Genomic DNA, 27,563 nt, shown 5'->3' on the forward strand with positions numbered 1-27,563 from the left:
TGGCTGGGCTGCCTGGCCTGCCGTGCTCACGGTTCTGCCGTGGAGGGCAGTAGCTTGTTCCTGTCACCTGCACCTTTCCGCCGACAGTCCCGAGTCTGTCGAAAGAGACCTGAGCCCGCGCAGGTGCGTCCGCTGCCCGAGGCAGTCCCGAGTGGGCCTGCCCCCTAGCCTCTGCTCCAACACCCCGAGGGCGAAATGCCACTCCAGGATGCTCCCCAACCTCCTGTCTGAAGCTAAACGACTGAGTGGGAAAATCCTGTTTGGAGGTCTAGCTATGTAGCAATTAACTTCTGGCTCTTTTAAAAAATAGACTCGTTTAAGAAATAGAAAAAGTCTGGTAATTTGGGTTTTATCTTTCTGCGTAATGGCGTTCTCAGAACTTCAGGTCTGCTTCACATAGAGTGAATACAGCGTTTGTTTGTTTTAACTGAGTGAGGCCGTCTTCCTAATGAAGCACAAGGCTCAGGAGGCGTCGGAGGCAGAGGCTGCACCCCGAGTGTGGTCTCTGCAGAGCAGGGCCCGCGGCCCGGGGACGACAGTCTTTGGCGGCCAGAGGCTACGTCAAGCTCGGACTGTAAATGAGCATGTTTCTGTTTTCGATATGGACTCTTACGGTTCCCAGGACGTTAAACTCACTCTGGAAAGGAGCCCGCCACGCCGCGGAGCCAGGGGGGCGGCTGTCCCCGCGACGCCCGCTTCTCAGCTCCCGGCGCGACATCCCGCGCCTGCGCCGATCACGCGCCGCCCCCGGGGAGAGCGCAGCTGAGGGACTCAGTGAAACGACCCGAAACGGTATCAGGGAGACCTGCCCAGAGCGGGGAGCCCCCCAAGGCGCGCCGCCGCCAGCCGTGCGCGCGGGCGCGCGGGTCCTGCCAGGACGCGCTTCTCGGACGTGCGGGGCCGGGGCGCCGAGGTTCCCAAGCTCCCGACGGCCGCGCGCTCGTAAGTGCCTCGGCTTAAACGGACCCAGGTGCGAACGACGCCAGGACAATGACCACAGCGGCGGTGGCGACGCGGACGTTTATCTCGCGGAGACGGCGCGGCCGGCACTGCCGGGGCGCTTCGCCCGGGGGACCCCGGCGAGCCCGCGGACGGGCCCGGCACTGTCCCCCCCCCCCCCCGCCGCAGACGGGGACGCCTGGGGCCCTGGAGGTGCCGCCAGCCTTCCCTGTCACCCCTCAGTCCCGCAGCCCCGAGCCGCGTGGCCCCGCCCCGGCCCCTGCGCCAGCCCAGCGCCCCCCGGCGTCCGCCTGGCCCTGGACGGCCGGACCGGACAGCCGCGGCCCCGGGGCCTTCCGCAGGTGCAGTGCTGCCATTCCTGCTCGCGCGCTCCCGTGACTCCGCCCGAGCCCGCTTCCTTTCTCCGCTCGTTGTCTACGCGAGCCACCTGCTCTTCTCGCTGTTCTAGAACATGCCACGGGCTTTAGCGCGGCCTTCGCTCACGTGGCACCTTCTGGGTGGGTCTCTGTCTGACCCGCCCCCCACCTCATGCTGACCTCGCCTCCCCATCCCGCCCCCCGCCCCACCCCCGGGGTGCTGATACCCCCCTCCAACCCCACCGTACCTTTTCTCTTTCCATCCCGAGCACCGCGCTCTAACTCGGGTGTCGGCAAACTACGCTGCGACGTTTCGCAGGCGCGCAGCCACACCCACGCGCTGTGGCCACTTTCACACCGCACGGCTGAGCCGAGTGGTGCAACTGCGACCTTTGGCCGTCAAAGTCTAAAACGCTGACCCTGGCCCTTCCCAGGAAGGGTCGGCTACCTGCCACCTGCGAAGCCCTGGGACTATCTCCGTGATAGGCTCATGAGGGAAGGGGTCTTTGCTCCTTTTGATCACCGACGCATCCCAAATACCTAGGACACACAGGGCGCCCGATACATATTTGTTAAACGCATGGGTGACGAGGCCTAGAGTTGTCCGTCACTCACCCAAAGTCACTCCCGTGACTAGCTAGCGGGTCAGCGAACCCAGACGCACAGGAATCGAGACCGCTCCGGATCAGACCAACCGGCCCTCCCTGCCCCCGGCACTGCTGCCCGCTCTTCGCGAGAGACCAGCTTCTTCCTTAGCTCATGCCAGCCAGGCAGGGAAGACCCTGTGCTGCCCGTCCGCATTCACCTCGTTAACACGAGCGAGACAGAGCGACCCGGGTCTCCGACTAGAAGACGGACAAGCTGCTTCTAGACGCGTCCTGGGGGCTTCGGGCTCCTCCGGCTCTGACCAGGGAACACCAGGCCGTCACGTGCTGGCTGAGGGCTCGAGCTGGGGTGTTTGGGTTTTGTTTACTGCGTTGTGACAACTCTGGTGGTTGACACCGTCACACCCAAGCACCACCTGTCCCCCACATCCAGGGCTTTTCTTCTGTGAGGACGCCCTGACCGAGGTGACCAGCAGGCACTGATGGGCAGGACTAAAGGCTTTGGGGAGGGGTCAGGACACAAGGTTCCGGGCCAGAAGCCACCCCTGTGGGAGAGGTGGCCAAAGCTTTGGGATCAGGTGTCCAAGGAGGAGAAGGAGGAAGGCCGAGGAAAGCGCACGGGGGACGGCGTCGCGAGGGCGTGTGAGGGGTGAAGATGCTCGCTCACTCTGGGCCTGCACAGCAGACGGCCCGGTGCTCCCCAGACCCTGGTCCGGCAGAGGCGAGACGTGCCCGGGCGCCCACATGCAGGCGGCTGGCTCCTGTTGGCCCGCAGAAGCCGTCTAATGGCTCTGTGACCACACCTCGCTGACTCAGTCCTGGACTTAAAGCCTGTAGGTTGCCTTGCTACATGACTCTGAGAACGAGATTTGTGCCTTAAAAGGAGGAAGGAGAAAAGGAAGTCATGTTGTTTGTGATCATCCTAACGATCCTGCAAGCCACACGGTTTTACAGGTAAGACTCAGGTTAAATGGCTTTCACAGGGTGTTGGAGACGTGGGCTGTCACCTCCTCCTGCCCCTCTGGGTGTCACCCTCCAGACATAGTGACTCGAACTAGATGGAAATGGGGCTTTTGTGAATCAACGATGGATGCCCGACAATTCCCTCGGCACACGGCCCCAGGCACTGCTGGGTCCGCCCTACTTTCTGCTCTGAACCCGGCCCTGGGCCTGCACTGGGGGATCGCAGGCGGCTTCTCCCGTGACCTTGCGCCCCCGTCCTCCTCCCGGGTTCGGGCCAGGCAGATCTGAGCCCCTGGGCCATTGTTTTTCTACTCCGCAGGCTCTGTGGTACTCAGCGTGATGCCACAGCGAAACTGTCCTGTTATTAGCCCAGTGGCACCCTCTCTGGACTCGCTTATTCCAAACATAACTTCTAGCCTGGCCTGCATGCCACACTGATAACGTCGACAGCGCCATCTTGAAAAAGCATCACTGCATGTCGGTAAAAATATTTAAACAACAAAGTTACGCAAAGGAGAAATTTACTTTGGAAATGTTAATATGTAATGAGCTAGACAAACTGTGTGTTTGGAGCAGCTTCTGCCAATCTGTTTAATCAATGGAGAGAAGAAAAACAGGTGACTCGAGCCAAACATTTTCACTTGGCACTTGAACCACATCGCTTGGAGCGGCTCTTGCAAACCCACTTGTACAATAAAAAGCATAACAGTTTTGGAGGAGAAAAGAGCAGTCTTCACTCCAGAAGCTGAATTTGTCTGTATTCACGTATCTGTCTCTGCATGGGCTAACTTTTGCTTTTAAACTCCGGTGTCGGCTCTTTGCCCCCCTAAAATCAAAACATTTGCCATTATTTTGGGGATCACGCACCACCAGGTGAGAACGGTGGCTTTTCTGAGGAAATAAACACTACCGTCCTCAACCGCTAGGTGCCACTGTTCATTTGTCGGAAACCGAATGCAAAGCCGAGGCGGTCGCCCGGCCTCAGATAACAAGCGTGTTTTCTGGAAATAACATAACCAGTAGGTACTGGGAAAGGACTGTTTTCCTTCACAGGTGTCTCCAAATCAAAGCTGAAGTGTGAACAGCAGTTCGCTCCTTCTCCGGCCTCCCGCGTGGGCTTTGCTTCTAGGACCTTAGCACCATGTCAGGATGCCTGCTCGGCCACGTGTGCGCCTCGGAGCTCACTGCCGGGCGCTAGAAACATTCGGTGGCTGATTCTGCTTATGAAATACATTGGCGGTTCCCAGGATAGGCCGTGGAGTTTTCTAGTATTTCCGCATAAACTGGAAATCGATCCCTACTGCTGCCTATGGAGAAATGCCTCCCCAAATCAGAGATACTTACAAAGGAAACATTAAAGAGACTCTCTAAAACTATGTTAAATGCAAACACATCACTTGCGTCAGGACGGAGAATTATCCATCCAGACAGTAACCTTTTAATAAGTAAATACACACATTTCGACCCTGTAGCGAGCACAGTGCAGCAGACGGCGAGTTACACGCTTCGCACGCCGATCTCACTTAGTCCGCCTTCTAAACGGAGCCTTAAAGGGGACAGCGACGCCCCCGCCGCTGGTAGCAAGTGACTGATACAGGGCTCAGCCAGATGACTTTGACCCCGGAACCCATGTTCCTCACCAGCACGCAGACGGCCTCTCCTCCCACTTCTGTAAGGGAAAGCGTTTGTTTCTGTTTGCGTCAAAAGGAGCGAGCTGCTAAGCAGACGGGAGTTCCAGCCCTGGCGGTGGCCCTGGGCGGCAGGCTCGGCGTGGGGGTCAGAGGTCATGAGTTTAAGGAAATCCCTAGCGTGGTGCCTCGTACGTATAGGACATGGAACATTAAAAAAAACTGACTTTTAAAATTAAATAGATATATAAATCATGACCTTAAAATTTAGTGAGTTTTAGAAGTAAAGATTTTGATTAAAAAAAAAAAAGAACAATTCTTCTTGGACTTTCCGTTAATAGGTTATCACTCTAGAAACACGTACAGTAAAGAAAAATGTTTTTTAGGTTTTACCCCCAAAAGTCATTTGCGATAACTGGTGGGAGGGCCACAGCAATGATTTTAACCGATGATCCCAGCTCAGTTCACCAGGCGACGGCAAAGCAACGACCACCGAAACCAAAAAAAAAAAAGAAAACAAAAATAAGAAAAGAATCCCAAGAAAATTAGCTTTATGCCTAACTCCTCTCTTTGACTAATATCTCCTCTTCTATACACTCTGTGTTTATACTCCATTTTGTTGTTTCTTCACTCTTCTCCCTTTCTCTATCTCGAAAGAATTATGGAAAAAGAAGAAATTTAAGAAAGAAAAAAAGAAAGAGAGAAAGGGAAAGAGGGAGTCAAGAAAAGAGAGAGAGAGAACGAAGAAAGAAAGTATATATATATAAAAAAAGTGTCCGGGAGGCAAACGACACATTTTTAAAGCAACTTCTTGGGGGCCGGCGGTTTCCGGGTGAGAGCCGTGCCCGGCCCTTGCGTTTGCAATGTCCACAGAGGAAGAGGCGGGCGCCAACAGCTGCGATGCCCATGACAGCTTCGAGTCGCGGGCATCGGGCGCCCCGCCACTCGCAGCAAGTGGGCCCAAACGTGAGCCGTGCTGGGCGTGCGTTCACGCCTTTTACTTGTGGCTTTTAGGGAGCATTTGTATTTCCCGTAAATCCGCTCGCACTCATGCCGTGTTCAGGGAGAACGGTGCTGACGGCGGAAGGCCCTCGGGCATCGAGAGTGGCGGCTCTCTCGGAAACCGACCACTGCGGTGGGTTTGGGGACATCGGCGTCTTTAATTTACGACTCCCTTGCCCGGGTCTGATTTGCCGTCCTCGTCTGATGAAAACAGACACACACACACACACACACACACACACACACACACACACACACACTTTAACAGAGGAGGGAAATGCATCCCAGAGAGGCTCTGGGATGCTGTCCGCTTGCTAGTAAGTGGCATAGCTGGGCTGCAAACATGGGCTGGTTTGGTTAGAGCCCAGAGTGGGAATCGCGAGGGCACTAATGTGTCTAAATGTCACGATTTCCTGCTCTGTAAACTGTGGTACAGACGCTGCGAGGCCGGTAAGTGCCCCCGAGTCACCTAGGGCCCCTGTGTTCCTCAGGAGCCGAGCCGAGCCACAGCGGTCTGTCTCGCCGTCCTGAGGACAAGTCCCCGGGGTCGGTTTCAGATGTGGTGGGGAATGACGTCATGTGTCCCCAGGTAGATGCTCAGGGAGAACTGACAAGCGATGGCAGCTACCCGGGGAGTCAAAGGAGGGTCTGAACACGAAGCTGCAGGGCTATGAAAGCAGTCCGAGACGAGAGGGAAAAGTTAAACACAGAACAAAAAGAAGAAAGGAAGCGTTGAAAAAGGAGACTGGGGAAAGAGCAAAGGCAATGGGCACCGCCTCTGCGTGCCCGGGGCGGGTGCCCAGACACCTCGCCGATCACAATGTCACGCGGGATTCAGAGTCCCCGAGGCGGGTGCCCAGACACCTCGCCGATCACAATGTCACGCGGGATTCAGAGTCCCCGAGGCGGGTGCCCAGACACCTCGCCGATCACAATGTCACGCGGGATTCAGAATGACGATCACAATGTCACGCGGGATTCAGAGTCCCCGAGGCGGGTGCCCAGACACCTCGCCGATCACAATGTCACGCGGGATTCAGAGTCCCCGAGGCGGGTGCCCAGACACCTCGGGGATCACAATGTCACGCGGACTCAGAGTCCCCGAACACTGTGTTACTAAGCACTTTATACGAATTGCCATGCTTCACAGCTCACCGCAACCCTAACCGGTGGGGACTACCATCATCCACATTTTCAGATGAGGAAACTGAGGAACGGAGAAGCTGAATTACTTACTCAAGGTCACGAGTTTATAGAAGACACAACCGGGATTAGAACTCAGATGGGACTAACTCGAGAATTATTTTTATTCTTCTGAGTTACTGAAAAAGCCACTGAATTTATGAGAAGATATCATAAGTTTATCTTTCACCTGAGTTGCTAAAATGAGCAACTATTACATGAAATATGATATGTGAAAGTGGACACAATTTCAAGATGCTTTGAGATATAGAATATCTATCTATCTATCATCTATCATCTATTTATAAGTTATCAATTATATCTATCCAACTATCAATCTTTTTGTGTCCATCCATCTGTCCATGATCTATCATTCATCTCTATCTATCATCTATTTATCGATCTATCTATCAATCATCTATCTATTATCTATTATCTATCTATCTATTATCTATCTCTCAATCATCTATCTATTATCTATCTATCTATTATCTATCATCTATCTATCCATCTATCAATCATCTATCTATTATCTATCTATCATCTATCTATCCATCTATCAATCATCTATCTATTATCTATATCTATCATCTATCTATCTATCTATCTATCTATTATCTATCTATCATCTATCTATCATCTACCTATCTATCACCACCACCACCACCACCATCATCATCATCATCACCATCATCATCATCATCTCTCATCCACCTTAAGGATAAAGTGGATTGGCTTCTGCTGATAGATAGATAGATAGATAAATAGATAGATAGATAGATTGTTGAGGCCTTTGGTGAGACTGGCGTTATTCGGATCAACAAAGTTATTCACGACAATGGTTTAGCGTCACGGAAGAATAAACTATCAGGCTTTTGATGAATCCCGTGTTTCACTCAAGATGTGCAGATTTACGTGCGTTCCTGTTGGCTCCTGCGATACGCCACGCAAACCAGCTACATCCAGGCGCAGTCTGAGACTACAACGGCCCTCGTCAGTGCCGCCGAGGGCAGAGGCTCCACTGCAGAGAAGCCTTGGGCTCCGTGGGCAGACTCGGAGGGTCCCGGCAGAGGGTCCCACGCATGCGGACAGCCCGAGCACGTCTCCGCAGCGCTTGGCGCTTGGACGCAGGCTCGCCGTGAGTGACGCTTTGCGGTCGCCACACTCAGCGCCCATGCGGGCGGGGGTGGGGCAGCGTTCCCCCCAGGCCATGAGCCTCCACCCCAGAGCAGTGTTCTGAGTGAAACACATCGACCCGGTTTTAAGAAGCCCGGCCCCTTGTCAGAGGACGCCAGCAGCCCCCCTGCAGGGAGTGCGGCCTTCACGGCCCCTGACGCTGAGAAGGCGCAGAGGTGTCTGATTGCTGCCGTGACTGGCGGAGGTGGCCAGGGGCTGGTGCAGGCTGCTGCGGTCAGGGGCATGGGCAGAGCCCCGTGAGCCACCGCGGGCTCCGCCGCTTCCTCAGCCCCCCAGTGTCACCGGGAGCTAGCCGGTGGCCGGCACCGCAGGTGGCCGTGACCGGGGCAACAGCTGCAAGCGGCCGCACCTCGGTCGTGGCGCCGCGGCTGTGTTCGATCGTTCGGAGGGTATGCTGTGTCCTGCGAGTATTTTTCCACACATCTAAAGGGCGATTCTCCGTCAATTGTTACCGCCTCGTTCAAGAATCAGCAAGTCACACGTATGACGAGGCTCGCGACGAAAGCACAGCCACGTTTTTCCTTTCGGCTTCCTGCCCGAGCACTTCTACCTTTCGAAATCTTTGTCTCCTGCGCAGTGTGCGCACTCGCACTGAAAACCACTCCTCTTAGCAGACGACTATGTCAGCATCACGAGGCCACCCTGCCAGTGCTGCTGGCCAGGCCCCTAGCGCGTGCCGGCCTGTGGCCACGGGCGCCCGGCTCCTCCCCACCTTCTACCTGGTGGCGGGCGGTACATTTTTGCCCCACATCTGGAAGGCTCTCAGACCTGCCCAGGGAGGCGGCACTACTCATGCCCAAGAGAGCACTTAGGATGCACCTTAAGCAGCAGTTCCTGTCTCAGGCAGGAAACCTGCAGATGGCTCCTTTGCTGACTTTGAATGTGCCTCGAGATACACTCCTTGCCTTTAGTGAGAACGCTCTGATCGCGTCAGACTGCACAGGGCATAAAACATTCATATTCTTACTCATTTATTAATTTATTCATCTGTAAATTCACCCAACAAATACTTATCAAGTGTGTGATATGTGCCAGGTGCTGGGCTAGATGCTGGGATCTAGTGGGAAACAAGACGGCACGGTGCCTGCCCGCAGGGGGCTGAGCGTCCTGCGTGGGCAAGTGAACAGGTCGCTGTGCTGGACGGTGAGGTGAGGTCTGTCGTCGCGTGAGTGGGGGGCACGGTGCGGAGGGAGCACGTGGCCAGCGCGATCTCTCGCAGCAATTCCGGGATCCGTCGGGCCCTGGGTCCCATCTACCTGGGTTCTATCTATTCCTGTTCCGCGTCTGGATCCTCCGGAACCCTCCGCCAGGAATGGCCGCCACAGATTAACAGAGGGCGTGGTTCCTGCCGATCCTACTCTGCGCAGTGTTGGCCTTCACTTTGGAATATGAAAATAGAGGGGACCTACTGCAAAAAAACGTTTTGGGAAATACCGAAAAATAACAGTAAAGCATTGCTAAAACACACAGGGCACCGCGTAGAATGAAAAAGAGAGGACACACTCTCATTCGCTTCTGCCTTTTCCTCAGAAATGCTTCGGAGGCCGGGCTCCGCAATCTGCATCAGGCAGTTTACGTCCGTCCGAGGTTCCCCTGGGGTTCTCCCGCGGTCCCCATCGGTTACCGGCCGATTGGGAATTAGTGCCCGGACGCTGGGAGCAGGGAGCTCCTTGGCCAGGTGGCTCTTCTCTTCAGTGCCCTCCGTCACCAGCCCAGAATCCAGACGGCTGGCTGCAGAGGACGCCCCAGAGGGATCCTGACTCTGCCTGGCATGTCGCTGAGCCCCCAGGCCCCTGACGCCTCCTCTCCTAAGTCAGAGATCTGTACCAGAAGACGTGTAGGGTCCCTTCCAGCTGTGACTCTGATCCACGAGATGCACCTGGGCAAGACCATGGCTGTGACATCGACTGGTTCCAAGCATAATGGCCTCAGGTGCCCGTGTGGCCTGTCCCCGGGTCTCCCACGGACACCTGGGCACGAATGACCCTGGAACCGTAAGGCACGGCGAGTGGCTTTCCGAGGGTTACCGTGTGTGGATGTGTTCATGGGGAGCCCATCCAGAGCCTCCATTTCCGTGTGTGTGGGGTGCCGGCCCCGTGTGGGTTTCCTTCCCTGCACCTCCCTTTAAAAAAACAGCCCCGACTTGCCCACCGCAGTCCCACTACCTGTGAAAACGTCTCCTGGGCACGGGACAAAGGATGATTCTGAAAGGCACCTGGGGGAGGCCTCCTTTGGGGGGCATCGGGAAGGAAGCACCCCCTGGCACTGGGCCTGGCGCCCCGTCTCACAGATGGCGCGGTTCAGGGTGAGGCAGGGTGAGATAAAGTGGGGTTCGCTAATGAGACATGTTATGGAATGTAGCGGTGGGGACGATGGCCACTTTCACTCCAGTGTTCCCTGGAGGAAGAGAAAGCGGCCGAGGCCCACAGAATGCTGAAATGCCCCCCCGCCCCCGTGCGTTTGGCACGAGCTGTCACGACTGGTCAGCCTGGTGCTCGTCCCTAGCCGGAAAGAAAGAAATTTCGAGCAGTTGAAGCGCGGCTCGTTCTTTGAAATGTACCTTAAATATTTTCAGGCACTCTCAAATTTTTCTATTTAGTACTGGGATCAAAACTACAGATAAAAATTTTATGTAGTTCCTTTTAAGTTTGGTGTGCATTATCGAACATATTATTTTAAATCGTGTAATGAAATATTTCTTTCAAGCACAGTCAATGCTCATAATATTTCATATTATATAGCGTCTAATTACTTCTACCTCCTATTAACAGAAATTAAAATTATATGCTGGCTGCTGAATCAGAAATAGATGTGTGTGTATGTATATGTGGGTGCATACACGTACATACGTGCCTTTTGCTTTCTTTAACTACGTAGAAAATGTTTGATCTGAATGAAGTCATTTCTGAATTACTGCACATGACTTAATTATTCACAGATGCCAACACAAGGCTGCTTTTAATACACGCATAATACACTTCATAATACACAGGCGTATCAAAGGACTGTGGGCCATCCTGGCTTCATAAACAACAAAATCAGCGGCATACATATAATATTCCTTTTTATAAATTAAGTGCAAGAACAGATAGATGTATTCCTTTTTACTTAAATGTGAAATGGTTAAATGAAGAGATTCTTCATCATGTTGATATTGACTGATTTTCATAATCCTTCTTGCAAGGTGGATATCTAGGTTTTAGTGACATTGCAATATTCTTTGGAATTCATGTTGGTGTGTTTATTGACATTAAAAAATAAATCCACTTGGTCTGATTTCATTGATTGGTTTGATAATAAGGACTGAGTTTGCTAAATACTTTTATCAAAAGATATTTCATTGGCAAAGGTATGTTGAAAAAAATGACGTTTAGATTTTCCCAATCCTTTTTCAATATATTAAAGTTAAACAAAGGGTTTCTAAATGTACAAAATAAATGATAAATAAAGAGAACTCCATAAAGCCTTTTTGGTTTACTTCCCAGAAACCGGAAAGAAAAAAAAAAAAAAAAAAGAATCATCATGCTGACTGGGTGATAAATCCTTTTGTTTCTAATTCTTTGCTTTCAAAAATTATGAAAATTAAAAATAGTTTTTAACAATAGACCACTGTGTGATATTTTTTAGCATACAACTGAGAACGAGTTTTTAAAAACAGAACGTTCCTCCTAAAAAAGACTTCTAGTACAACATCTTACGTAAACGAAGTTCTTCAGGGCTCACATTGATAAAAATTAGAGATAGAAAAAGCGCTCGTATGGCACCCTCTCTCATCTTAGCAGCCGGTAAAGTTCATTCATAAAATAATCTCACTAAGGTGTGCACTGCCATTACTATTTTAACTTCTCGTATAATAAGTATTCCCCCAAATTGTGTAATGTTATTTTTGTTGTTTTGGTTAATTGCATAACATTAATCACTTTAATCACTCAATTAAGAAGTTCTCCTGGTTGCCAGTGCCAACCATGCCGCAGGAACTGGGCCCCGAACCCTCCAGCCAGCACCATCCTGGGGCGGCGTGAGCTCCAACACGCAACTGTAATATAGAGTGTTCTAGAACCAATACACAGTAGGGCCTTTATTTCGCCACCCATACTGAGCAAGTCTCTTCATCCCCCCGCACCTCAGTATTCTCATCAGTAAAGCGAGGTTTTACAAAACCCCTTTGGCGTTATAGCTGATCAGAGAGATCGCCCTTTGGAACCCAGAATGCATAATCACACAGGAAATCTCCGACCTCTTCCTAAATTGCTTGGCCTGCTGAAGGAAATTCAGTAGCATTTTCTTTCTGTTACAGATACAGCTTTAAAAATTAAAAAAAAAAAAAAAAAAGACAAAAGAGAACACAGACCTGGCAAACGCGCCACCACGGGTAACACGGCATGCCTGGTCTTGAAGAAATGCTGGGAGGAAGCCCAGTTTCTGGCTATGATTTGCCGAAAGCCTCTTCTGTCCAGGACACGCCTCCATCTCCCTCCTGCGCTCCCTCCCTTATGCTTGCGACCAAGAAATATAACCTTTGGCCAATTGCATTTTTGTTCCACGGGTAACTAGGTTAATGTGACCTGACAGGGCCGAATGAGGCAGCGCAGAAGGAAATAACATCTGTACTTTCGTGCAGCTCAGGATAACAAAGGCAAACTGAGCCGAATCTGAAGGCCGGCCGGGAACGAGAGAGACGATTTCATTTACAAGAGACGTTGCAGGATAATATTTTACAAGCGACCCCCTGGAATATACGTCCTTAGCCCTGACATTCCCACTGCCCAAGAAACCTTCCAGAACAGTCGTGCCCTATGTGAATCGGTCCCCGCTTTGCGTGCGCCGCGCCGACGCACGGCAATCCCTGATGCGGGCGAAGGTAAACAAAATGATTTTGTTAATGTTTTATAAAGAGCGCTGAGCTCTCACGGTGTGCGACGAGCTTTACAAATACTCATTGTTATGACTATCAACTGCTTTTTAAGAGAAATAAAACGCGTTACATTTAAACGCAACGGGACGGGCCTCGTCATCATCATCGTCGCCCTATTTCTGTCGGGGGGGCGGAGCTTAGCGACGCCGACGGACTCGGGTGACGTCGCCCTGTGGTTCTTAAGGGAGCCTCAGGACATCGCGCACACTTCTGTGGCTCCAGAGTGTGTTTTTTCTGCATTGCGCTTCCTGTATCAGAGTGATATTCAAATTGTCTGAAATGTGAAATACAGTCACGTCCAGGCAGATCTATTTATTTCTGGGTTCTTTAATTTTTATTTTTAAAGAAAACCATTCTATGCGTGAAAAGCCCCAGGCGCCTCCTTCCCGCACAGAAGCGTAGGACGTCGGAGGGGGTGTGGGGACCTCTCTGCCAGCCACGACTGTGTGGGAGGAGGGAGGCGGCAGGGAGCACCCTATGGAGACTTAAAGTTCTAGAAGCTTCCTAACCGCTCTCTACAAACTGGAGATTCTACTCGGGGCAAGAAGTGCCCTTTCAGGGTGGCGACTGTCCCCGAGGAGGGTTACATTTTTGGTGATTTGTGATTCCTAGCAGGTCCTTGCAGCCGTGAGATGCTCTGGCGAAGAGCTGTGATTTGGAAGTGAGGGCGGCTGGATGGGAAATGGGGTCAGCAAACACCTGCTCTAACCCCACGTCCGGCTGACTCTCGGAGCCCTGACTGGCCATTCGGGGAGTGTCTGTCCCTCTGCCCAGGGCGCCTGGGTCAGGAGCGAGTCCTCGGGGCCTCCTGGGCATTAAAATGCCTGCCCCTGTAAAATGAGCTTCATGGTCTGACATGGCCTCTCCTCTCTCCCCAACTTAACGGTGGGAGCCGGGGTGAGACGCGCTTAGTACCCAGCGCACCTGCCGCCCTGGTGGCCGGCGGGCGGGTGGGCCGAGGTTGGCGAACCGGAAGCAGCACTAATGGGGTGATGGCCGCGATGCCACCGCCGCCAATGGAGCTCCGGCGGCCGCCCCGGCCTGGCGGGCCGCGAAGAAGTGAACCAGGGCTGGAGTGTGGCCCCCGGAAAGGGCCTCCCTTTGTTTGTTTGTCTGTTTGTTTGTTTTTTATGTGGATAAGATCAAACGATGTAACCTCACCTGAATTGGGTGAGTCCTTAAATGAAAAATGAGCATCATAATTCTGACATCACACGCCAATGTGTTAACAAAATGAAAATTAAAATAATGGCTTCTTCGAAATATTAACATCACACCTGCTAACCTCTCCTAAATTAGGCCAGTCTGTATGTAGGAAATGAGCATAATGTATATCCGACCCAGTATTTCGGAAGTGGTCTTTACGTGGACATTTAAATATTTCTTTTTTTTAAAAATGCCTACAGCACTGGTCTTCCTAGGTGGTCTCCTATCCAAGCACTAACCAGGCCCGACCCTGCTTAGCTTCCGAGATCAGACGGGATCGGGCATGTTCAGGGTGGCATGGCCATAGCTGACATGGATATTAAATAAATAGGACTTTTCCAAACAGGAACACAACTGCAACTGCCAAATGCAGGTTGCTGTGGCAACTTGATTGGCAGACGCTTGCTTCGTCCTCTTTCCATGGGTACAGACATTACACAGTCCTACGTCTGTCCGTGGAATTCTAAGTGCGAACCGCGTTTAAAGAAGCACGAAGTCGGGGTGACGATGCCTAGGGCAGACACGCGACATTCCGTGAGTAGGGCGTAGCCAAGTCAATGCATCATGTACAGAATCACACAGGGGAGACGGCTGGTCCTAGAAATCTTGTGATCGAATGGCACTGGCGAGGTTCTTTCTCTTACGGACTCGCGTCCGTGGAGAATGACGTGAAACCTGATACGCGGGGTCTGGGGGAGACGGCGTGCTGTACACACGCAGCGTTTCCCACGCTCATCCTCCCGGGAAGGGAGAATGGTGGACAGAAGGCGCGTGGGGAATTTTCCAGCGCCGGGTGCGTGTGGGAACTGAGAGAGAAGAGAGAGTCGAGAAAGGAAATGATGGGAGATTTTAAATGATTAGTAAATTATAAAGTGCTGTATAAACATGAGACATCCAGCGGTCACTGTGCACGTGGCTATTTTGAGCAATGCTACCTACCTATTAGGAAAACTAACAACTATACATTAAACTGAGTGATGTCCATTTCACAGAGAGCAGGACAGACACAGTGGCCTGGTTTATCTGAAGAGCTATAATCGCATGAAAGTCCACAAAGGCAGAGGCGGCATGTTCTCGGCACTGTAGCTAAATTCTTAAAAGCAAACTGTTCTTTAGTAATTTCAGATTAGACTGGCAGTTGATTGCTATAGACTGTTTTTTTCTTCTTTTTTTTTTAAAGTTGTATTTCTTTTAGAGACAGAAGGAAGGTCAACCTCACTTTGTAAAAGGGAAAGAAAGGCGACTCTTGTCATTGAACGTACTGTGGCGCGTCCCCAGGTGTAACGGAGGAAGAGGGGACAAGGTCCCAGATAACGTGGCAGCTGAAAGGAAGCCGCTGCACGGTGGCTCTCGGAAGAACAATGAGTCATGTTGCCTGGGCCCCACCGCAGACGCGAGTCCCCAAAACTGGCTTCCCTCCAAGACCGCGGAGGAGATACAGAGGGCAGGGCCGGCGAGGGGCGCCGGGGACGCGCCTGACGGAGCCTTCCCAGTAGGCAGAGAGCAGTCGGAAAAGTGCTTTAGGGTCATGAAATTAAAAAACAAGTGTCAGCTGTGGGAGACGTGGAACGGCAAATAAGCGTGAATGCAAATAGGACGGATAAATGAAAGTGTGCGATCACCCTGAGCTATGTCTACAACCTGAAGGCCACTCCGTCTGTAATTATCTGGGTGCCATTAACTGCGTGCAAACAGCCATCGAGGGGCGCGTGAAAGGCGCCCCCTGAAGTTAAGCCCCTTCCCTTTCCGACGATAAAGCAAGATCTCTGAGATGGTATATCCACCTTGAACTAAACGGGTTCGTGCACGGGGCCGGAACGCGAGAGCCGGATTTCTGCTCTTTACTGCACGTCTCAACGTAACGTTCACCGTTAACACGAAGAAAGAGAAGATGGGAGGTCCGGCTTCAGTAAACACACACCGAGCCCTCGGTCATGAGACAGTGGCATTCTCACGGTCCTCTCCTGAGGCAGGTGTCAGGAGCTGTGATAGACTTGGCCGAGGTCACCCAACTGAAAGGTCATCAAGCCGGATTTGAGTATGGGTATTTCGGCCCTGGGTTATCACTTTTTCCATTACATCGCAGATTCCCAACCGAAGGCAATTTTGTCCCCCAGGGGGCAGCTGACAATGTTTGGGGACGTTTTTGGTTTACAACTAGGGGGTGCTACCGGCATCTACTGCATAGAGGCCAGAGATGCTGCTATACACCCTACAAAGCAGAGAGCGGCCCCCACCACAAAGGATGATCTGGCCCCACGTTCAGTGATGCCTGACGCCGAGGCTCAGAGACCTGGCTCTGTGCTACGGCTGCCGCTGAGCAGGCTGCATCTCAAGACAAAGAGACCCGTGCGGGGGAGAGGCAGGGCAGGCGCAGAGGGTCCGCGCCCAGGGCCTGGGAGTCGCTGGTGTGAACGAGGGAGTCCTACCTCCACGTCACAGGCAGGGAGGTGACAGGAGATGAGGCACTAAACGTTCATGACCTATCTGTCAGAAACGCGTTCTGAGATGGCTCGGATCTAAAATGCCCTTCCGAACCCCGAGAGGCATTTTTGACGCTACCTGAAGCCCTTGATGGCTCCCGAATGGCATTCTGCACTGAAGTTAGAGCCCTGGCTTTCCAGTGGGCTCTTTATTTGCCTTCCAGAATATTGAAGATGGGCCCCTCGCAGAATACATGTCGCAGGCTCATGTGCTAAGAGGCTGAACGGATGGTATCGCTAGGAAATTTAAGGCCGAGGTATCGGTTGAAAGATGAAAAGAAAGATGGGATCGCTTTCGCAAAGTCTCATTGGCAAAGATGGAGGGGATTTTCCCAACAAAAAGGCTCTGAACTGAAAGTATCTCAGAGAGATCTTGAATTTAAACAAGCTAAACACCACCAGGGGTCCTGGAGGCCCTGCGGCAGGGCAGAGAAAGTTGCGTACCACTCAGGGGAGGCGCCGGACAGAGCCCCGTGAAGAGGAGGCAGGAGCCAACCATGGAGCTGATTTGCAAGGAAGCAGACGTTGATCCCCGTTTTGGGCTTTAGATGGAGGCCCGTCCTAGTAGTTCCCATTTAATTAATTTTATTGATTCGTGGGACCCAGAAGGAGTCTGGGGACTGGAGAGCTCCAGCTTGTTCCCACAGTTGCACAGCCATGACTGCTGGCTCAGACCCTGCGGCTGGACCTCAGAGGCTCGGGGCCCGGGACCGCCCGCGGGCTGACCAGCCAGCGGCCCTGGATCTCCGCCTCCTGGCCTGCTCCTCCGACTCTGGGAAGGGTGCTCTGGGGAGCAGCTGCCTCGCGGGGAAGCGGATGAAGGGTCCCTGCCTGGGTCGGGCTGCTGAGCAGACAGCCCCGGCAGAACCTCGGGTGGGCGGCCACAGTCAGCGAGTTTCTGATTTCACCGCAGCCCCTACGGAGGTGACGTAAGACTGATCACTGATCGCCAAGCAGTTTTAGTTTCATTCTTACTTTAATAAACATACATGTGCCCAGCTAGCTCTGAATTATTCAGAATTACAGCAGTCAGAAGAGAGACCTTCTCGAAGTCTGTCAGAGGATTTTTAATCATCTTTAAGTAAACTTCAATTTCTATGAAATTGAAGGGGAATTATTATTCCACTTAAAAATTCAGTATGGATTCATTGAAGGGCTTTCCATCTCCTACCATAAGTAAAAAGATGAAATGATTAGTGCGAAAAAGACACCATGAAATGAGTTCGAAGTTCTTATGCTCGAAGGCGAGATTTAAGACACTATTACTTATTGTCCCTAAAAGGGTTTATATTAGTGATAACAACAATAGCTTTTATTTAAAATCATTCATCAATATGATTTATTAAGTCCTAGACTTAATCTTGTTGGAAAAAAATCCATACACTCACTTCCAGCCTAGCAGACGAGACAATACGACACCCACTAGAACGCCAGGCTCAAGGGCGCGTGGCCGCCTCCTTGGGGCAATGTGAGCTCGGCTGGTGGTGGCCTGTGGCGGGCGTGGCTTTGGCTGCCGTGGACCGGGGTGATGGAGTCCCAGCTGCAGGCGGCCTGTGACTTAGCGGTTCACTCCGCGGCCCCGCTAACATACAAACACCCATTTACGCTTTCTGGCGAAGCTGCTGTAATGGTGACAGCAGGGACGAACCCTCGCGGAGACGGGAGAGGGGGAAAAAGGGAGGTCCCCGCCTCTTGATTTGGGAGATAATGACTAAACTTCATTTGTGCACATCTCTGTCACCACGTTTACATAAGCCGTCTCCCCTTTGATGTGCTGGCCGCCCTGAGTAATTATTACCTCCATCCTGGAGATGAGGAGACGGGCTCAGAGGGGTTACCTGACCTGCTCGAGGTTAAGGAAGCGAGCGAGGGTTAGAATCAGGGAGGCGCAGGTCCTCTGATACCTGGGCCTCTGCTATGCTAATGAGCCCACCACACACAAGGGGGAAGGGACCTGGCTGGACTCCCAACGAGGTACAGCTGCAGAGCGGAATGGCACGCAGACCACTTCGGGGTGCGGGGACTCTGAGAGTCAATCGTTAATGGCCCCTTGAAGATAATCTTGTTATCTTACTGGACTCCGTGAGGTCCCAAGGAAGGAAACCTGACTGCAGGTTTATGACTCTATTACGAATAATAGATCATCGTTCACAAACGGTCAGCCCAGAGAGCGAGGTGTAAACGCCGTTTTTACATGAACAATCCGTTTTTAAAAATGATCATCACCCACTGCACCTCCCCCCCTCCCCCCCCAAAAAAAATCCTCCGCAGTCGCACGGTAACGATCAGTCACCTTTGACACAAACAAATGTGCTCCCGCTGCTGAAGCGACCCGGCTCCGCTGACCTCCTGGGGTGCATGGGAAGTGGGGGGAGGGGAAGCGGCACCCTCCGCCCTTCCAGATGCCTCCCCCGTGGTCTCATCTGAGTAATGGACACGCCGTCTGACCGTGGTCGTGAAGGGTGGGGGCCGCGCACGGGGCAGGGACCGGCACCGGCACGGTGAGCGATCCGTCCCTGTTTGGTCTGCACGGAGCTCGGCTCCGGCTCTGGCTCCGTGCATATTCATGAACTTTGGGGCACTGCCCTCAGCTTCGGGGGTACCACGATGGCGCTGCGGGGGGCCAGGTGGCGGCCGGTGACCCACGGGCTCGCGCGGCCTGGGAACCGGCCAGACCAGGTCCCGGGAGGAGGGGGCTGGGGCCCGACACCGCTCTGCACAGAACTTCGACAGGAACTTCACGCGGGCGAGAGGCTGCCGGTGCCTGCCCGCTTGTCCCCACCATTTGAGAGATGACAGGACTCCCCCACAAAGACACGTTCCCTGATTGGCGAGAGCACGGCCTCCACAACGTGATGGCCACAGGGACCCCAGCGCCGACCCCCAGCAGTGCACGCGTCTGTGCACGAGTTCGTGGGCTCTGGCGGGCTCGTTGCCAGCACTCCTCCGGCCATGGGGCTTTGCCACGTACACGGTGACCTCGCGGCTGGCCGGGAGCTCGCCGTGCTCTGCGGACTGCCCCTGCACCCTGGCTGGTGGCAGGCATTCCGTCAGCAGGCATTAGTGGCTGCAGCGAGGCTGAGCTCTGAAAAGCCAAATTCCTCCTGGGAGGCTAATGCCCTGGGCTCCGCCGGCTGCGGGTGGCGAGGGCTTCTGAGCAAACGCGAGCCTCGGGCAGGAGCTGCCGTGTGGCGCGGGGGCCCTTTGCTCCAGGCATGGGTGCATGACACTCCCGCGTGCTGGATGGGCAGAATCCTCACAGGGAGTTTATTTTGCATTTTAATTTCATGGGGAAAAAGGCTTCCTGGGGTTCTGGCTAGAGGTATGTGTAAGTCGTCAGTTTAATGGACTTAGCCCTGCGTTGCTAAGGTAAGGAATAGTCATTTTATTAACAACAACAACAACAACAACAACAAACCCCTAGAGAGCTCTCTAGTCTGCATCTTCATTCGTCCTTGGCACGGGCTTTTCTAGAGTATTTGGCGCGTTGTCTGTTTCTTGGTCCTAGGGAGCCCCCGCCCCGCGACTCTGGACGGGGCTTCAGGGAGCCGATGTCGTGGCCGGGCTGACAGTCACCTGACAGCACATCCCCTGGCATGGGAGCGGCCGGCAGAGTCCACCTGCTCCAGCCCCACGCTGACCAGTCAAGGGAGAGGGGGCGGAAGCCGGAGTTTATGACATCCGTTTGGAGGCTGCCCGACCTAGAAGGGAGAGGACGATGACACCCCGGCACCCAGAGCGGACATGGGGCAGGCGCTGGGGCCTGCCGGGAGGGGGCCGCGGGCTGCGCCGCGCGCCGGCTGCCCGTCCGAGCGTGGCAGAGGCAGGTTTCCCCGTCCTAGGGCCGCCTTCCTCTCCTCCTACAAAGGGACGCCTGAGTGGGAGTGAGGGCAGGCCGCCTCTCCTCCAAGTCCAAAGGCTCCTGAGCCCGCTTCCTGGACTCGGCGTCCCCTGGCTGCACTCCCAGTGGTGACAGGGAGCGGCGGAGCTGGGTCACGTGCACCGTCCAGCTCACTCGTCAGAGGCGCATCTGATGAGCGCAGCGCCCCTGAGGCCCGCTGACCACGGCGGGACCCCTCGTAATGCGCCGTGTCTGGCGATCCTGCATCAGGAAGGAGCTCGTACCTGTTCCTAGAGCAACGTGTTTTTTTTTTTTTTTTTTTAACTTCGTTTACCCGAACTGTACTTTCAAACGTAAACTAAATGTTCTGAGCTCGTTTTCTATCCATGATTTATGATGCCTCCCTTCCTATCGAGTTAAAGCTCAGCTCGGATGAAGCCCTTGTGCGCGGCCGGAGCCCGGGCGTCTGCCTCCGGGCAGGCGTGTGGCGCTTGCCCGTGGCGAGAACCCAGCTGAGCTGGGCTTCCTGCCGCTGGCCTGCCAGCGCCCCTGTCCCCTCTCTGGAGCTGCCACAACCTGGGGGCGGGTTCCACTGCCCCGGGGAGAGTCCAGGGACTGGAAGCGGGGGCCGCGCAGGCTTTGGGAGTGGAAGTCTCCAGTGTCACCCCGCCGGAAGCCCTCCCGAGGGCGGCGGAAGCTGAGCTGCCTGGGCTGAGCGCGGAGCACCTGCTGTGAGCCTCTGCGGAGGGGTGGGCCCAGCCCCAGGGCCTGGAGGGGCCAGTCTGGGGACTCCGACCAGCGGGGGGTGTGGGGGGGGGCGTTGAGGGTGAGGGGAAGGCCCCGGAGGAACCAGATTCCGGCGCCCTGCAGTCTGGCGGCTGAGCCAGCTCCACCTTCGCTCAGAAGCCTCCTGGTAATGCGCTGTGTCTGGCGATCCGGCACCAGGAAGGAGCTCGTACCTGTTCCTAGAGCAACGTGTTTTTTTTTTTTTTTTAACTTCGTTAACCCGAACTGCACTTTCGAACGTAAACTAAGTGTTCTGAGCTCGTTTTCTACCCATGATTCATGACGCCTCCCTTCCTATCGAGTTAAAGCTCAGCTCGGATGAAGCCCTTGTCCCGTTTCTCCTTTCTAACCGGGGACCGGGGGCTGGGAGCGAGGGGGGCGCACGTGGCAGGCAGCGAGGGCCGGACTGGCAGCCCGTCACGCGCCTCTGAGTTCCCGTTCCATTCCACCTACCAATCCGTTTTTCTGCGGCGTGCACGCAGAGCGGCGGCAGCGAAAACCCGCTAGGCCCCCGCTGCAGCCCGCGGGGCTCCCTGCCTGGGTCACGCAGCCACTTCCCTTCCCAGGCGTGGAGGTGGCGTCTTCCTTCTTGAGGCTAAACAGGGCTTCGTCCTGCCAGCGCAGGGCAGGTGGCTTCCTAATGATTTTCAAGGAAGGAACCCAATAGAAGAGAAATATCCTTTTTTAATCCCATTTTCCTTCTCGCCCCACACTGAGCGGTTACTATAGCAACATCCTGCCTGCTCCCAGGACAGCCAAGTGTCCCTGTGAAGTAGCCGAGTGTGGCTTTTTCGCTCAGAGAAGGGTCACCGCTGTTCATTGACCGGTTTCCCTGGGTGTCTAAATTCTTCAGTTCTCTGTGACGTGCTTAATCTCGGCTTTCCTGTGGCTAAAAGCTACAATTCACTTCGAAACTCCCCGCGGTATAATCCTCCAGTCCTTTCAGAAAGGAGCTCAGTAGAAATGAATTTACATTTTGTTTTACGATACGAATCGCTTCTCTTCCATGTGCGCTGACTTCAGGTTAGAAAAGACCCCTCTGAAGAAAATGATTGTGGGGAAACCTGCCAGACACCCCTGCCAGCCTTCCTTACTTGCCTTTCACGTCTTTATCTATGTAATACACACTATATATGTAATGAAATGCAAATGTATACATAATGAAAATACGTACAATAAATAATAGATAATGAAATATTTCCAATACACCGAAAAGAACAGAAACCGAGGTGATAAGCATTCGCGTTTCTCAGGCTTTGCCGGCGCTGAGCGGGGCGGCGGGGCGGGGTGGGGGCGGGTGCACCACACTTTTCAAATTCGTGAGAAACAGAAGGTTGCAGAGCAGCGACTCTCCCAAGGTTCACGCATCTCTTCTCCATCCAAGACTTTGCACCTTTGTCACACATTTATGTGCAAGACGTGTGTGTGTGTGTGTGTATGTGTGTGAGCTTCCTCCTAATTGGGGGGCAGGGTGCTAGGCGCCGCAGCTGCGAAGGGTCCCCTGGTCACCTGGGAAGCCGAGAGCCCCAGGACCAACCCCCGTTTCTCTGACCGCTCATCTCTTTCATGGGCAATCCTTACGGGCGGGAGTCCAAGCTAGCCTTCCCAAACGAGGACTTGTTATTTTCAAATTAAAGCAGTCACGTCGGAGGGCGATTCGGGGTCCTGTGCAACACAGGAAGCCCCGGACCTTCTCCCCAAGGTCACGGGAAACACTTGGTGAGTCTGAGAGTGTGTCTGTTCAAAATAAAGCGCTAAAGGGTCAATGCAGAGAAGACGGCGTGGCCTTGGGGCGGGGGTGGCTTGTTCACGGGTCGTCGTGAACGAGGCTATGAGGACTCAGATAAATGGTTTGTGGTTATCGATCTGGACCAACCTGATGGAAAAGAAGCTCTAGCATTATCGCTACAAGGACTTGATTTATACTTGCAATTTAGAATTTGTGTGTTCATTCAATTCCGTCAATATCCAAAAAAAAAAAAAATGTAATACCCTCATTTCAAAATCTGACATTTGGATTTTGTCCCACGATTTAGTATGTCTGCTAAGCAAAACAACTGTCAATCTAGGTCATCTGCCGTCAACGACAACTCGAAACACAAGTAATCAGGGAGAAAAACAACCCCAAAACAAACAAACGAAAAACCACCTCTGAAATCAGGCTTCGAGGTTTCCAAAAATAAAAGAAACAGACTTTTTCCATCTGCCCTTACATACTGTCATTTCTCCTCGCATGCCCCACGGAAAGGTTATTCTGCTGGAAAGGGGTGACTCAGAACACACTCCGGGCTGTGACATGTGAAGTGTCTGCCAGCGCTAGACAGTGACTCTCCTTCTTCTCATGGTCACATTCCAGAGAAAAGGCAAAAATAAAACAAGCTGACCGACAAGCGCCCAGAGTAAGAGGGCGACCAAGAAACACTGCTCGGGGAGCCCTTGGAAACGGTGTCTAGGTCCCGAAGAAGCCAGATCCCCCCGGGGAGGTTCATCCTTCCAGAGGTGGCAGGCGAGGCCTTGGGGTGAGGCAGACGTGGGCGCACAGATTGTGCTCCCAAAGCCAACAGCACTTTATAGTTTATAAAGACATTCATGCCTATTCTTTCGTCCTACATGGACAGGTGCAGGGATTTGTTCAAAGACTACGTGCAGAAAAAGGCACTTGGGGAAAGGGCCATTCTCGGCGGGTCCTGGTCTCCTCCTCGTACACACACTGGCCGTCCCTGACGCCCACCCACCCAGGGGACTGCTGGTCGTCACAGAGCCAAGGGTGAGGGCTGCCACCTCGCCTCCGCTCCTCATCCTCCCGACAGCGTCTTCTGGCTTCGGTTCTCAAGAAGAAAGGGACCTTCAGACAGCATTTTCCATCAGTTTCCTCTTGAGTCTGGTGCTGAGCGTGGACCACAGAGCTCTCTACGCGTGATCAGCCTAGACAGCACGGGACCCGTCACTGCTCTTTGAGGCAAGACAGCCTCAGGATGCCACCAGCTGATGGCCCCTAGGAGGGAACCTGTTGTCCACAGACTCTGCTTCAAGGGGGGCAGGCTGCAGGACCACCCGTCCTTAGATGGCCAGTCACCTGTGATGTGGCACGATGCAGGAGATACATGGCCAGATTGCTAGTATCGGGAATATGCACAAGACGATCCCAAGACAACGTGGCAGTTAAGCGAGGCCTTGTACAACATAGAAAGATGCTGGACCACCTGGAAGCAGAGGTGGGCAGGGGACTGCAGACACAGCGACACCGGGTGGCCCACGAGCACCTTTTAAAGAAGACGGGGACCGCGTTCATCCCCACCGATCTCTTGGCCAGTCCGCACGGAGCCCTCGAAACGATTCTCTTAATTCTGTAGAAAATTAATGCCACCTTCAAATATCTTAAACTGCACTTAAAAATTTCACGTCTTCTTAAGCACTTCCAATGTCTAATTTAAAAATTAATTTTTTTTTCTGAGGACTTAAATAACTCTTACGAATAAATCAAAATAATAAATATGGTGAACCTTAAGTTCTCTTAAAAGTTTCAATATTGTTTATAAACTATAAGAGTTCAACTTACCATCTTGAATCTAAATCAATTACTTAATTAGGTGTTTCAACCTAACTCAGAGGCTGATCTGTTTCCTTAATTAACTATATTCTTTTAAAGATTACAAGTTCATAAAATTCCAAATACATATAAATTCCTTAACATAAAGTATTAGTTCTATGGTTTTGATTCTCTTAAACACTTCCCTGCTTAATTCTGACTCTTTCCAAAGGTGAAAGATGATTAGCTACTATGTTTTTTTGCATCATCTCACACAGCTATTTTAGGTTTTGCTTCCATGTAATTTTTGGGATTGGCTTCTCAGCTTTCTTAAGGGTGTATCATAAACAGAAATTTTAGCTGGGGCACTGGTTAGATTCTTTATGGTGACTCATGTGGGACCAAATGAGCCCTATTTATCATCGCCATGGTGAAGATTTCATAACTCAAAGGAGTTGGGCATGGAGCCCTTGGCCTTAAACCCAAGTTATATCTATACCGTCCCCACCCAGTTGGCTAAATCAATTGACTAAATTTGTTCTATTGTGCTCTTAAGATGTAAGTGTGTTTCCAGCTCAAGAAAGATGACTCATTAAAATTCGGTATTCTACCATATTTTATATGGTACCATGCAAAGTTTTCAAATATTAAAATGGATCTAATTAAATTTTTGCTATCCCTTGTGGCTTTGTTTCATAATTCAGTCATAAATTCTAAAGTCATTCAATTCACATAATTCATCTGTTTAAAAAAACAGAGGAGTCAGGTTCTCTGTGGCCAGGGACGTCCTGCCTTTCGCTAGTGAGCTGTACTGAGTACCGGTTTGGAGTGAGGGCTCTGGGATCAGGTGGGGCTTAACGTCTGGGCTCTGTCACTACTCCTTACTCTTAATCATTACCCTATAGAAATTCTCACAAAGTGTGTATGCGCGCGCGTGCACGTGCGTCTGCATGGTCAAACACCTCAAATGCTTCTCTGACTCTTCCTGGCCTCAGATAACCCTGAGCAGATAAACAGTATGTTAGCTTTATGTGCCAACTTGGCCAGGCCGTAGTGCCTGGTTATTTAAGAGAACACCGCCCTACGGTGTGCAGGTATGCCGTGGATGGGATTAAGATGTACAATCAGTTAGCTTCAACTGCAGATTATCCTCAATAGTACAGGTGAGCCTCATCCTGTTGTAGAGCTTATATGAGGGTCCCACGGAGGAGAAATTCCGCCTCAACACAGTAACATCGGGTCCTGTCCAGTTTCCAGCCTGCTGGCCCGCCCTAGAGAATATGGACTTTTGGCCTCCACAATCGTCTAAGCCAAGTCCTTGAAACAAAGAGAACCCTGGAGAACCCTGATGAATACACAGGGGTTTCCCTTTTCAGTCATGCCCTTCCCTCCCTGCCCGCCCGCCTTCCCCCCTCCCTTCTCTCCCCCAAATCCAAAAGACCAAACTGCGATTATCCTTTCTGGGAACACTGGTAGTTGCTACACGTAACGTTAGCGATGAAAAATTCAGTAACGTAGCTTTTGGAACTGAATTCTCCTTCAGTGAAGAAGGTGACTCTTTTAATCTCTATGTAGCGAAATGAGTAACTAGGAGTATGTGACTCTTCTCTACCCTGACATGTAATAAAAGTGTTTACTTGGTACCCCCTGCAGTACTGATTCTCATGTCAGCCAACACACACATTAAGAAACGGGTGCGTCGAGCTCAGACCACATACGGTTTTCCTTCAGTTTCTTTTTGAGGATGTGGAAAGAAACCGGAAAGCAAAAATTCACGTAGATGCTGCGAGGGGTGTCAGCAGTATTTTGATGATGTCCTCATGGGCTACTGGAAGGCAACGGGCGTTCCACGGGTCAAGGGCCATGTTATGACTGATGACATTAGCCTCTTGAGCTCACTTCTCACATTGTCCTTGGTCCTAAGAGTGGAAAGACCCCTGGCTCATGTTGTTAGGTTCTGGGCAATTCTTTTTGCTCTGAAGTTCTTGGTGAGATGTATTGGCTGGGCTGGGCGGGGGGTGGGGGGGGGGTTAGGGAAACTCTTTGCTGTTCTAGAAATCTCTTCCAGGTCCACCACGAAGCAGTCAGAACTATTAGAAGGTCACTTGTGGCCTCGAGTCCAAATTCAAGGGTTCCACGCTTGGTCTTTCTTGTTTGCTCCCTAACTCGAATGACGGTGACAGCCTCGGAGCTTTCCTGATGGCTGGATTTTTGAGCTCATTACTATCTGCATGATGCCCAAGTGTATTTTAGGGGAACCTCACTCACACCGACGTTTGGGTTTGAGTCAGAGAGTGCCACAACCCGCAAGTAAAATCTGAACCCGAGATTAGGGCTACTGCCGCTCTTGGCTCCTCCCTTGCCCCGCCCCCGCCCCTCCCCCTCCCCCCCCCCCCCCCGCTCCCCCGCCCCCCCCACTCCCTCCCACCCCCCCACTCCCTCCCACCCCCGGCTGTCTGGAGGCCAGTTGCACCTCGCTTGGATTCCGGAGGGACACGCTCCGCCCCATAACTTCATCTGGGTCTCTGCTCCAACATTACCTTTCCAGCGAGACCACCCAGCCGCTCTAAAATAACGTCAGGTGTCTCCGGATCTCTTTCTTCTTCCCACCCGGCTATATTTTTCTTCATAACACAGGTTCCTCTAGATATTCCATTATATATCAATTTGCTATTTTCTCTCTTCTATTAGAATGTAGACTTTTCGAGAGCTTGGTTTTTTGTTTTGGTCAGTTCGATTTAATTCTACATGCTGTCCCAGTACATAGTAGAGACTCGATAAATATTTGCTGAATGAATAACTTGCTATTTACATCTGCCTGCTAATTGCCATCTAGTGAGTAGGAAATACTCGAATGAAAAAATCCTAATCATTCCCTTTTTTAAAAAAAATTTTTATGGAGGCCTACGT

General features: G+C 52.3%; 1 protein-coding gene and 1 pseudogene across 4 annotated transcripts in view; both read right to left on the reverse strand.

The window, feature by feature from the left end:
- Positions 1 to 27,563, reverse strand: part of PRKN (parkin RBR E3 ubiquitin protein ligase) — a 943,383-nt gene that overhangs the window by 38,391 nt on the left and 877,429 nt on the right. The gene's annotated exons all lie outside the window — the stretch shown is intronic.
- LOC118606828 lies at positions 14,206 to 14,323 on the reverse strand (annotated as a pseudogene).

Source organism: Rousettus aegyptiacus, unplaced genomic scaffold (genome assembly GCF_014176215.1).
Source record: "Rousettus aegyptiacus isolate mRouAeg1 unplaced genomic scaffold, mRouAeg1.p scaffold_m13_p_1, whole genome shotgun sequence".
Taxonomy (NCBI): domain Eukaryota; kingdom Metazoa; phylum Chordata; class Mammalia; order Chiroptera; family Pteropodidae; genus Rousettus; species Rousettus aegyptiacus.